Raw genomic sequence first — 12,528 nt, 5'->3', positions numbered from 1 at the left:
AAGCCAGCTGGGATCTCACGGCCATGCCAGCGTGCATCAGGGCCAGAAGGTAAACCTTGTCCGACGGCCACCTTCATGGATATGTTCTTGAATTTCTGATGGAGTTCACATGATGTTGACTCCTTGATTCCATCCACGGGGTAGCCGGGACCACCCTCTATCATTCTTCGTGCATCGTCGGGCGGGGCCTCAGATTCATCCACGCTGCTTTTCCGCTTAGATGGGCGCCGGTAATATCAAGTGCAGGATCTTCCTGGCGCGGTACTCCTCTAAGCTCATAAATCTGCTTCTGTTGCTCGTTAATCCTGGCAAGCAACTTGTGGAACATGTCATTCTCCTCATCCTGTTGCCGCTTCTTTGCTCTCTCACGGCTTCTATAAGTATCTTGGTCTCTGGCAAACCCAAGCCACCACGGGTAAGAAGGACCGAAGCCTCGCGTTCGTCCTCCATGTTCATCATTGACGAGGACCAGTGTGAGAAAATCTTTATCTCTATCTGCAGTGAACTTTGTTTTTCCCTCCTTAATTTCTTTCACTATCCTTTTCCAATTCTCCCTGGGTATCCTAAGACCGTCATTGCAGATGAGGTCCCCTGTTTTTTCGTCGTACGACCCACCATGCGCAAGGAACCAATTTATTGCTCTCAATTCCCACTCATCACGGAGTGGTTCTGGTACGATGCCTTTATCTATCAGATCTTGCTCTTTCTTATCCCACTTTGGGATGGCAGTCTCATAGCCCCCTGGCCCCAGCTTGTGGTGATATTTCTTCTTGTCGGCATTTATCTTGTTCTTTTCTGATAATGCCTGGGCATCTTCTGACTCCTTGTACTCTTGAAATGCCTTCCAGTGATTCGCCTGCTTGGCTAGATACCCCTCGAATACTAGCACTTTCTTTGTCTTCAGATAGTTTTTCCATAGCTTCTTCTTCCAGCTACGGAACAGTTCGGCCATCTTCTTCAGAGTCCACTGCTTGACTTTGGCCCTCAGTTTGTCTGCGGCGTCTTCATTCTCACATTCTGGCAGGATGAAATGTGACATGAGATCATTCCAAAGATTATCTTTGTACCTTTCGGCGACATAGTCACTATCGGCTGCCCCTTTGCGCTTGTTCCACTCCCGAACGCTGATCGGGACGTGATCCCTAACGAGAACTCCGCATTGCTTCTTGAATGTGTCAGCAGCATTGGAAGCTTGGGTTCGCCCGTAGGAAATATCACCTCAAAGGTGTAATGCGTCCGTGCATCCAACTTTCTAGTCAGGCCTCGTTTCCTAGTTTTGCTCGATGTGGAGGCCTAAGAGGGAGAAACATTCGTCAAATAAATGTATATGTATACAATATAGAGCTATCTCCAATATTTTTCACATATTACAAGTGATTGTCGAACTTCATATGTATACCTTACCGGATTTTATTATTTCTTCACCGGCTTCTCCATCAGTGGAGCTATCACCTTCTCCGTCATTGGACCTATCTCCTGCCCCATCGGCTTCATCTTCGTGTCGCTCGACCTCTATTCCAATGTCCTGGTTTAGATATGACGACGGAGATTCAGCTGGTTCAACGTCGGGGCCGTCTTTCATTATATCTTTGAGAAGTTCTTGCTCTTCGAGGTTCCTGATATGTGGATCCATAGTTCTGCAAAAAACGGATTCTCTTATCCTTTGTACCAAAAAAGAATTATTCTATCAGGAACTCCGTTCCAAAACAACTTAAGTCCCGGGTCGTGGCTCCACCCGGGACTCCTAGATTTCTGCATAGTATTCAAAGTAGGAGTACTTTTCCAATTTGAGCATTCAATAAGCAAAACCAAATCGTAAAATAAAGTACTATTCAAATTAGCATGCATTCAATTATAAGCTAATACATCATCACTTTTGTCCGTACATCGTCGAATATTATCATTAATACTCCTCGAATACTATCATACATATAGCATCACTGATACATCTAGAACCGTAGCGCCCGACACGTATCGGCGCGGGCCGTGGACACCCAAAGAGAAGGAACCATCACAGGATCATAGCTCAAGTGAGATCCCCGAAGAACCTGCCAGGTATGCTTGAACCTGCCCTCCAACGCATCCATGTAGCGACGGACGTGCTCATCCTCCTCGCTGACACGGTGACGTACCACCTCCGCGGTGTCCGGAAGCCTCGGCACCCTCACTGGCCCACGCGACCGCCACGAAACAAGGATCGGGTCAACGATGGGCTGGCTCCTCACCAACCTACGCCCCCCGGAAGGTAGCACATCCCAATACCAGCCGGGCGGAGACCAGTCCCGGACAGGACCCCTCTGATCAAGCAGGTGTCCTCCGCCAAGTCGACGACGAGGATGCGGGATAGGCATCGTAAAATGAACTTAAAAAATAAACTAGTTCTATTAATTTTCTTGCTAAAAATAAACTATTAACACTTAATCATATACAATAGCAAAATTAAACTATTAACAGTTAAGCATATACAATAGCAAAATTAAGCAATAATCTAAGAAACACTATTAACACTTAAGCATATACACTACACAATAGCAAAATTAAGAATATACACTATACAATAGCAAAATTAAATGACACTATACATATTTTTGTTCATATACACTATCTTATTTTCTTATTTTTGTTCATATTTCTTCTTCTTGTAACCCTAACCTAATTCTAAATATTACTAACCCTAATAATCTAGCACAAACCTAATAACAATAGGAATTAAATCACAAAAAAATCTTTTTATTTTTCTTATTTTCTTCTCCTTTTTCTTCTTTTCTTCTCCTTTTTCTTCCTTTCTTCTCCTTTTTCTTCTTTTCTTCTCCTTTTTCTTCCTTTCTTCTCCTTTTTCTTCTTTTCTTCTCCTTTTTCTTCCTTTCTTCTACTGGCCGGAGCGTTGGGGAGGAGGGGGCGGGGCTTACCGACCGGAGGTGTTGACGGCGCGCGGCGAGGAGGACGGCGGCGCGCGGCGAGGAGGACGGCGGCGGCGAGGAGGACGACAGCGACGGCGGCGAGCAGGACGTCGGGCAGCCTGACGGCGTCGTCGATGCAGTTCGTGGACAAAACTGACAATCTCTCTCGAAGTAGCAGGGTTTCGAATGAGAGCTCATCTCTTACAAAGGGATTTCATTTTTTTTAAACTTATTTGAACTCCATACTTTTTGTGTGTTCAAAATGCACCATTCAAAGGAACATCACAAAATGTCAACAATTTCTGACTTCATTTGTTATATTTCGTGCATTTACTTATTTTTTTGAGCTAGTTGACCCTGAAATTGAAAAACACTACAAATGAACTCTGGAAATCTTAAAAGTTGGCATGCTATCATCATTTCACCCACATAGCATGTGTTAAAAAGTTGAGAGGGCTACGACAAAGACTGGATGCAGTTCGTGTACAAAACTGACAATCTCTCTCGAAGTAGCAGGGTTTCGAACGAGAACTCATCTCTTACAACGGGATTTCATTTTTTTTAAACTTATTTGAACTCCATACTTTTTGTGTGTTCAAAATGCACCATTCAAAGGCACATCACAAAATTTCAACAATTTCAGACTTAATTTGGTATATTTCGTGCATTTACTTATTTTTTTGAGCTAGTTGACCCTGAAATTGAAAAGCACTACAAATGAACTCTGGAAATCTTGAAAGTTGGCATGCTATCATCATTTCACCCAAATAGCATGTGTTAAAAAGTTGAGAGGGCTACGACAAAGACTGGATGCAGTTCGTGCACAAAACTGACAATCTCTCTCGAAGTAGCAGGGTTTCGAACGAGAACTCATCTCTTACAAAGGGATTTCATTTTTTTAAACTTATTTGAACTCCATACTTTTTATGTGTTCAAAATGCACCATTCAAAGGCACATCACAAAATTTCAACAATTTCTGACTTAATTTGGTATATTTCTTGCATTTACTTTTTTTTTGAGCTAGTTGACCCTGAAATTGAAAAGCACTACAAATGAACTCTGGAAATGTTGAAAGTTGGCATGCTATCATCATTTCACCCACATAGCATGTGTTAAAAAGTTGAGAGGGCTACGACAAAGACTGGATGCAGTTCGTGTACAAAACTGACAATCTCTCTCGAAGTAGCAGGGTTTCGAACGAGAACTCATCTCTTACAAAGGGATTTCATTTTTTTAAACTTATTTGAACTCCTACTTTTTGTGTGTTCAAAATGCACCATTCAAAGGCACATCACAAAATTTCAACAATTTGTGACTTCATTTGGTATATTTCTTGCATTTACTTTTTTTTTTGAGCTAGTTGACCCTGAAATTGAAAAGCACTACAAATGAACTCTGAAAATGTTGAAAGTTGGCATGCTATCATCATTTCACCCACATAGCATGTGTTAAAATGTTGAGAGGGCTACGACAAAAACTGGATGCACTTCGTGTAGAAAACTGACAATCTCTCTCGAAGTAGCAGGGTTTCGAACGAGAACTCATCTCTTACAAAGGGATTTTATTTTTTTTACTTATTTGAACTCCATACTTTTTTTTGTGTTCAAAATGCACCATTCAAAGGCACATCACAAAGGGATTTCTTCTTCTCTCATATATGGTGGACACTAGCTCACCTCATTTTCCAACCGTCGATGATGGTCGCTACTCCTACTTCCCCTAGTGCATAACCAATATCTAGCACAAGGAGAAGAAGGAGAAGTGATTGTTTTAATCAAAAACAGATCTGTTACAAAAGGGATTTCATTTTTTGAACTTATTTGAACTGAAGACTTTTTGTATATATATGTGGTCGAAATGCATGATACCATGAAGTTAGAAAGGGCTAAACCATTCAAAAGTAGCAAATGAAGTTAGAAAGGGCTAAACCATTCAAATTTGGAAACTATAATGGCACAAACAGAAACTAGACATATATAAATTGGTCCAAGAAGTACATGATACTAGTCCAAACAGTACATAATAATAGCTACAATAGATATATATACAAGTGTTCGACGTTAAGTACACTACTCGTCTGAATCATCTGAATCAGAATGTCCACCTTCCTCGAGGGGATATAGGTGAGGCTGGCCATAGTGGACGACTCGAATCTTGCGGTACAACTCGTATGAAACATATGCATCTTTTGCTGCATACTCAATGTTGATATCATCAAGTGGGCGCTTCTCCCAACTCTGTGCTGAGACCTTGGGAAACTGGTCTTCATATCAGCATATGAATCGTCGATCAAGGCAACTGCCATACGAGCCATCGAAGTCCTGTCATGTTGAACCTTGAATATCGTTTGGATATCAACGAGGCAACCAGCTGGTATGTCAATACCGAAGCTGTGCCTCATCTTCAGCTTGTCGTTCCTTATGTCAACGGAAGCAAAAGTGACGCCGCTGCGAAGGAACTCCATGAGTCCTGGACAATGCTTGTCAACTCCTGCAACAGAAACAAATTAAAATGGACAAATTGTTACATACTGCTGCAATAAGGAAACATGTTTCACTACAACTAAAGAGAAACTTATCTTTAGGATTCATATAGCACATATGCAATGGAACCTAGAGATAGATTATGAACCTACTGCTGCAATAAGGAAACATGTTTCACTACAACTATTTGAAGGGAACCAACTATGATAGAAACAAATAAACTTATACGTGGAATTCACTATGATAGATTATGGACATTATGCATAATATGCAAACAAAAGAAAGCTTGTTAACTAGTAAATCCAAACTACAAACTAAGTCTTATCGGATTGACAAAATTCTATCCAATGTGAATTATAAATGAACACAAATAAATCAAATGTACTCCACACATACTACACTACTAAATCAAATGTACTACACTACTAAATTAAATGTACAAATACACAAAATCAAATGTACTACACTACTAAATCAAATGTACTACACTACTAAATCAAATGTATTCCACACATACTACACTACTAAATCAAATATACAAATACACAAAATCTACTACGCTACTTAATCAGATACACAAATACACAAAATCCATGTGAACGCGGGAGTAGTGACCCTAGGGGAGGGATTATCTTGGATCAAAGAAAGCCTCAAAACTTACTTCGCCCATTGGAAGATCAAGACATGGCTTGCGAAGCATATTTGGATGACGGCAACACCATGTTGATCGGCCGTGTACTCCATATCAAGCCCGAAGAACTTCTCATGATCCGGTGCGTGGTTAAACCATCGTTCCTTCAACTGTTGAAGGAAATACGGCACCTCCGTGCTCAGGTTCGTGTACACGACACGGAGCTTCGTCGCGCCATGCGCGACCACCTCACGAAAGATAGTTGGCATGGTGGAAGAAGAGAAGGGAAGAAGAGAGGAGAAGAACAGAGAGGGCGACGCGAGAGAGAAGAATAACAGAGAGGGCGACGCGAGAGAGAAGAAGAACAGAGAAATGGCGACTGTACGCTTCGGTTCGTGCTTTTCATCGCCCGGAACGACGCGGGATGCAAACCGTTTGGGCCATTAATCCCGGGTTGAGCCACCAACCGGGACTAAAGAGGTATACCAAACGGTTGCCACCACTACGGCAGGCCACGTGTTAGGCTTTTAGTCCCGGGTTCAACCACCAACCGGGAGTAAAGAGGTATGCCAACGGTCGCCCCACTACGACAGACCACGTGTTAGTCCTTTAGTCCCGGGTTGAGCCACCAACCGGGATTAAAGAGGTATACCAACCGCCGCCACAACCACGGCATGCCACGTGTTAGGCCTTTAGTCCCGGGTTGAGCCACCAACCGAGACTAAAGGGGGATACGAACGGTTGCCACCACCACTGCCCGCCGCGTAGCCCTTTAGTCCCGGTTTGGGACACGAACCGGGACTAAAGGCTCCTTACGGCCCGGGACTAAAGCCTCGAGGGAGGCATTGAGAATTGGGGGACGTGGCCGGGCCTTTAGTCCCGGCCCAGAGGCACTCCGAGACTAAATGGTCCAGGCCAAAGGCCTGTTTTCTACTAGTGGCGGCCTTCAAGTTTGATGGAGGCAGAAGCGACAAGTTCGCCGGAGGTAGAAGAATGTACGCCGGAGGTACAAGAATCTTCGCCGGAGGTAGAAAATATCCTTCGAGCCATCTAATATCGCCAACGATGGGTACACCAAAGGTATGTAATGTCTGAGACACTATTCATAGATGGTAACATCAGGGTATGGGAGACCAAGTAGCTTATCTTTCTCTCGCTTTTCCTTCTGTGTACATAATGGCTTCTGTTATATGTGCATGGTGTGGAATGCTTACTGTAAGTATGTCCAATCTTATGTTCTGTTTCGGAAGTGAGTGCTTTGTGCAGTGTGTAAAATATTAGGTTGTAAATCATTATTCAGATGAAAAAAGTCAGTATCATCGGGAATCTTATGTTAAAGGCCGCCATATTCATGTTGGGGACATGCATAAATTATGAACCAATTAGTCCCGGTTCTCAATTTAAACCTCAGCCTTTATTTTTTTATTGTACAGCGAATATGTATGAGATTTTCATGGAATGATCACCATGGTTGCCGTTTTGTATCTTACCTTTGTTTAAACTGATTCCTGCGATAGTGGTTGCCGTTTTGTATCTTATCTCTGTTTAAACAGATTCCTGCGACAGTGTTTCTGACAGTTGAAGGTTTGCCATTTATTTTGGTTGTGACTGCAGAAAATAGATGACAACAGTGAACTTAATATTGCAGAGGATTTTGATAACCGACCTACGAAAAAAGCAAAAAAAACTGAATCAGGTTTTCTGGAATCATCAGCTATGTCAACATCTACTCCTCTTTCTGATTGTTTTGAATCGATTGTGCCGGAATCAGACATTCAGATAGATCATGATCATGATCATGATCAATTACCATCAACTCCAGCCCCATCTAGCTCCACATTATCTCCTGTTTTGTCATTACATGATGTTAACGAACCAAATTTACATAAAGAGATCAAAGTTGATGAGACATATGATCCAGCACCATCCAGCCCCACATTATCTTCTGATTTTCCATTACATGATTTTAAGGATCCATATTCAAATAAAGAGATCAAAGATGATCAGACATATTATTACCTCCCACAAGGTATTTGTTTTTCTTATGATGTGTATTTTCATATCCAATATATATTCTTAAATTATTTGTTTTTTGCAGAGTATACATTAACTGATCATGATCTATGTGCTCATATAGCAATAGAATTAAACCCTGGGAAACAATTGCTGGTTCAGATAGATGGAAGTATTGTCTTACAAAAGCAATTAATGTGTCTGCTAGATGAAAAAGAGTTTGTCAATGATGATGTAAGTACCCTTACTCAAACAAAAAATGTTTCAATTTCCTAATATCTATTAGTAATGTATTTTTTGAATCTTCATTACAGGTGATCAATGCATATATATGTTGTATAAAGGACCAAATACATCTCCAGAATGACAATATTGTATATTTTGAGAGTCCTTTTGTTACCTCACTATTTAAACGTGATGGCGAGCATGGCATACAACAAGATAGTGCCTTTTTGACATAGCTTGTCAAAAAATATATGAAGCATGACATGGTAATATCCATAACTATAATTTACATGTTCTAGGTTTCAATTTTTTTTTAAAAACTAATTATCTTTATTATAGATTGAACTTCCAATAAATACGAAAAACACACATTGGTATTTAGCCATTCTGAATAAAAAAAGTGTGAGATTCAAGTACTGGACTCATTGTGTTGGAAGTTTGACCGAGAGGATCTCGCTATTACGGTTAGTTACAACACCAATTTAATTACTATATGTAAATGACATACATTCATTGTTCACTAATGTGTATCATTTCTGATAACTATTTCTTTTTTAGCTACGAGGAATACAATTTAATTTGGACCACCTTAAAAGTCATAACTTGGTAAGTGATGACTGGAAAGACGTTGATCTTACTGAATGGAAGATCACAGAACAATTACAAAAGCCAATTCAAAAAGATAGTTCTTCATGTGGTTTGTTTATGATCAAATTTATGGAATATTTCACGGGTTGTTCTCTACCCTACACAATTACGTAGGTATATATTTTCTTTCTTCAATATCAGAAGTATGTTAATTTTACAAAAACTATGCTATTTTTTAACATATACTAATATTTTTTTGTGTTGCACAGGAGATGATTACTTCTTTTAGGTATAAATTAGCCAGCATATTATTATGTTGGAAAACAAACACTGCAGATATGACTACGAGTGTTGAACAAAGTGATGACGACACCATGGGAAATGCTGATGATATTCAAATATTGGAAAGTCTAGATGATATAAAAGAATCAAAACCGAAAATCCCAGTATCTATTGAAAAGAAATACAGATCATTGATATCTATTCTTTCAAATATGAGTTTGAATGAGTTAACAAGTGCACTCTGTAGCTTCATTACGTCAATCAATTACACCGACATTTTAGAGTAAGTCATTTCAAATTAGTAATGCAATTGTATAACAACTTATTTTCTTAATGGTTTATTATCTTATATTTTCTCAATTGCTACCATCATCAGGAAAGTATGGGTCCAAAGTTCAAAGCCATATCCAATTAGCTTGTCTCTCAAAAAACTACAAGGAATGATAAAGGGTGATTTACCAATGGACGAATATTGCTTTAATTTGGTTGTACGGAAGATTATGTTTGATGACATCCAAACGGCAAAAGAAACTAATCGGTTGATAATGAAGCATTATCTTGATATGAAATTTTGGGTATGTTATTAAATTCATTATTTCCTTTTTTCTATATTCTTAATTTTTTAATCACCTTTCTAACCAATTATTTTTGTGTACTAGATTACTACTGATTTTGGACGGCACCCAGATTTTCGTAAGAAGTTAAATGTGGAACAACTAGCAAATTCTGTTTGTAGTTGGCCTGGTATCAAAAATAATGTTTCAAACTGCAAATCGGTGAGAACACTTCCTTATACTTTTGACATAAATTTTATTACATCTAATATATGTATCCTATCTCAGATCAATATTCCAGTACAATCGAATAATTATTTTGTTCTATTCACATTACATTTTTTATTATTACACCTATAATGTATATATCCTATTTCAGATCCATATTCCAGTACAATCCAACAATGATTTCATTCTATTCACATTGGACAAAGATACCAGAACAGTGTATATTTTGGACCCTACTCCAATTAATCCAATTTACAGATGCAACCCACTCGCAAAATATGTGCAAAATTATATGGATTGCAGAACACTTACCAAAAGCAATGTCAAAAACATGCCCTGCGTCTAAATGGAACGAGAATATTCTCCTATGGCATCAAAAAATCCTAGATGATATTCCAGTTTACAACAGGTATTTTTTAATAGATGAATACTATATAGTGAGTATTTGTTGTTTTGAAAATGAATTTAAATTTAAATTACTAACATATGTATTCTTATATATATAAGGGAACTGTCTGGTTATATTGTTCCCCTGTTCATGTCCACATGGGAAGATGGAAGACCACATTTGCCATTTATAAAGGTAAATATCGCGACCGTATAGATCATTTAATATTATAATTACACATCTTATTTTGATGTCATTCGTTTACAAAAATAATGGTTGTACATGATGGATATGAACTCAGAAAACTAATTTTGGGTCAACTATTAACATTCAAGGACAATGAATGTGAAGATAACATGCCTGCCGGTGTACTTGAATTAATCAGTTGTATCAGGAAAATTCAATTTAAATCTGGTAAAAATAGTACGATTTGGAAGATTTTTTAATAACAAATTCTTTTTTCAAGATTGATTGTTTGGTCGTACTAACTTCTACTTGCTCAAACAGGATGTGCATGTTATTTCTGAAAAAAGAAGCTTTGGATGGAATCTCTGGTGGTAGCTTTAGATAACTAGCAAATGAAAGGGCTTCTCATAATTCATTGGATATAGACCAGCTGGGTCAATTACATATAGTTAGTTGTAAATAACTTTCAGTTCCTAGCTTACAACGAAATCTAAACATGTACTTTTTATAACAATATTCTGTGCTTGATGGTGGTCCTATGTATTGGTTCAAATTATCATATTGTTTACTAGCAATTGCAATGCTCTTATTATTTTATTTCTACAAATATGAGATTCAGTTTTTTTCCGACAAATATGGGCTTCAGATTGTTGTCTCCTTGAGTGTGTGAGGGATGTATAAGCAAAAATAAACAGCGCAAAAAACTACAAATAAAATGTAATTTATCACAAAAAAAATGTTTTCCTTTTAAATAAAATCTTGATTTTTTATTTCAGAAAACACCTTCTAAAAAAACCATGCTTTCTGGTAAAAAAAATACGCGTGGCGTCGCGCCGGAAGTCCACGGCAGTGTAGTCAGCGTCGGGGTGTACCCTGCCGATCACGGGGAGGCTGTCGTGGACCTGGATCTTGTCCGAGTTGACAGATGGCTATTATTTATGTCCGAGTTGACAGATGGCTATTATTTATAGTTATAGCCTGCACGTGAATACGTAGCTGCTGTTCACTTTAGATACACTTTTGGAATATGGCCATGCATACTATGCATGCGACGAAGCATATGACCAATACGAGTCCAAATCCTATTTAGATTCCTACATAGGTCCAAAACCTACTTAGTAGCAGGCACAGTTGGTGCTACAGATAATTTGCCAGTCAAGCATGTCCGTGTACGAATCAGATTATACTGTACAACGACTCCAAGTCCTATTTATATTCCTACAGAAGTCCAAAACCTACTTAGGGACAGCCACGGTTGGTTCTAAAAATACTATCTCTAGGTGATTGTTATCTTACACAATCCCAAGCCTTTGGTTCAATCAACATCTCAATTTCACACGTCGCCCTGTAGTACCTGCCTTTGTCAAGCCAGCTTTACAACAGGTATTTAGCACACCATGGTCCTGCCCATGTTCAAATTTGGCAGTTAATAGACCAATATATCCCTCCAGTAGCATATCTGTGAGGCCTTCCAGCTGAGACCATAGATTAGATTTCATTGGCATGCTTGCAGATCCTGATTCTCTCAAAAGCTCCATCACAGATGATGCAGACTCCTGAAGCAACACATAATCATGAAATAAATAAACTTTGGCATGCATTGTTTAAAACCTTAGGAATCCATCTATTTGCTGGCTAGCTTTGGTTGTTCTCAAGGAAATTAAGAGACATGATGAACTTGCAAATTATAAAAGCACAAGAAGAACATTAAGAAAATAGTGGCGTAGAATTAGACCAAACCTGATATTTTTGCTTCTATAATTTGCTTTGCAAGGTCATACAGGGATCCAAGAAGTTCATCTCTCCGTTCACAGTATTCTTGGGCTAGCACACCATGGTCCTACTCACGTTCAGATTTGGCAGTTAATAGACCAACAGCACGAGACGACAGATGACATACGTGCAAATCCTGATTCCCTCAAAAGCTCCATCACAGATGATGCCAGACTCCTGAACCAACACAAAATCATGAAATAAATAAACTTTGGCATGCATTGTTCAAACCTGAGAAATCCATCTATTTGCTGGCTAGCTTTGGTTTTTGAATAG

General features: G+C 39.1%; 1 long non-coding RNA gene across 4 annotated transcripts in view; it reads right to left on the bottom strand.

Annotated features, from left to right (window-relative positions):
- LOC123410846 overlaps window positions 1-12,527 on the bottom strand; it is a 49,703-nt gene extending 37,176 nt beyond the window's left edge. For 2 of the 4 annotated variants that reach the window (XR_006613113.1, XR_006613109.1), the window contains exons 1-2: window positions 12,484-12,526; window positions 12,220-12,319 (exon numbers count right to left, since the gene is read on the bottom strand). This is a non-coding gene — a long non-coding RNA (uncharacterized LOC123410846). Of the gene's footprint in view, window positions 1-12,219; window positions 12,320-12,379 lie in introns of all 4 variants that reach the window. The other 2 variants (XR_006613110.1, XR_006613112.1) reach the window with 2 other exon arrangements.
- Window position 12,528: the final 1 nt, after the last annotated feature.

This window comes from Hordeum vulgare, chromosome 7H (assembly GCF_904849725.1).
Source record: "Hordeum vulgare subsp. vulgare chromosome 7H, MorexV3_pseudomolecules_assembly, whole genome shotgun sequence".
Classification (NCBI taxonomy): domain Eukaryota; kingdom Viridiplantae; phylum Streptophyta; class Magnoliopsida; order Poales; family Poaceae; genus Hordeum; species Hordeum vulgare.
The sequence above is the reverse complement of the archived record's forward strand: the minus strand, read 5'-3'. Positions and strand labels throughout refer to the sequence as shown.